Raw genomic sequence first — 299 nt, 5'->3', positions numbered from 1 at the left:
TAGAAAATACAGACTACATCAACATGTCAGCGGTGACAATGGCTCATAGTTACCTTTGAGTGTCTGGAGTAGTTAAACAGCCACTTGATGAAGCAGGCATAGTCAGACGTCAGCTTCCACACAGGGCCTGAGCTTCCATGGCTTCGAACTCACTCTTCTCCACCATCTATCCACAGCAGAAACACTATAAGCTATACGGATGCATCAGCATAGTGGAAAACAGGCAACCATCTGTACATAGCACACATCAAACTGTGACCTCCAAAGACTTCTGTAAATAGCCATGGATGGGACTGCTA

The sequence above is a fragment of the Etheostoma spectabile genome, chromosome 10 (genome assembly GCF_008692095.1).
Source record: "Etheostoma spectabile isolate EspeVRDwgs_2016 chromosome 10, UIUC_Espe_1.0, whole genome shotgun sequence".
In the NCBI taxonomy this organism is placed as follows: domain Eukaryota; kingdom Metazoa; phylum Chordata; class Actinopteri; order Perciformes; family Percidae; genus Etheostoma; species Etheostoma spectabile.
This window is presented reverse-complemented; position numbering follows the sequence as displayed.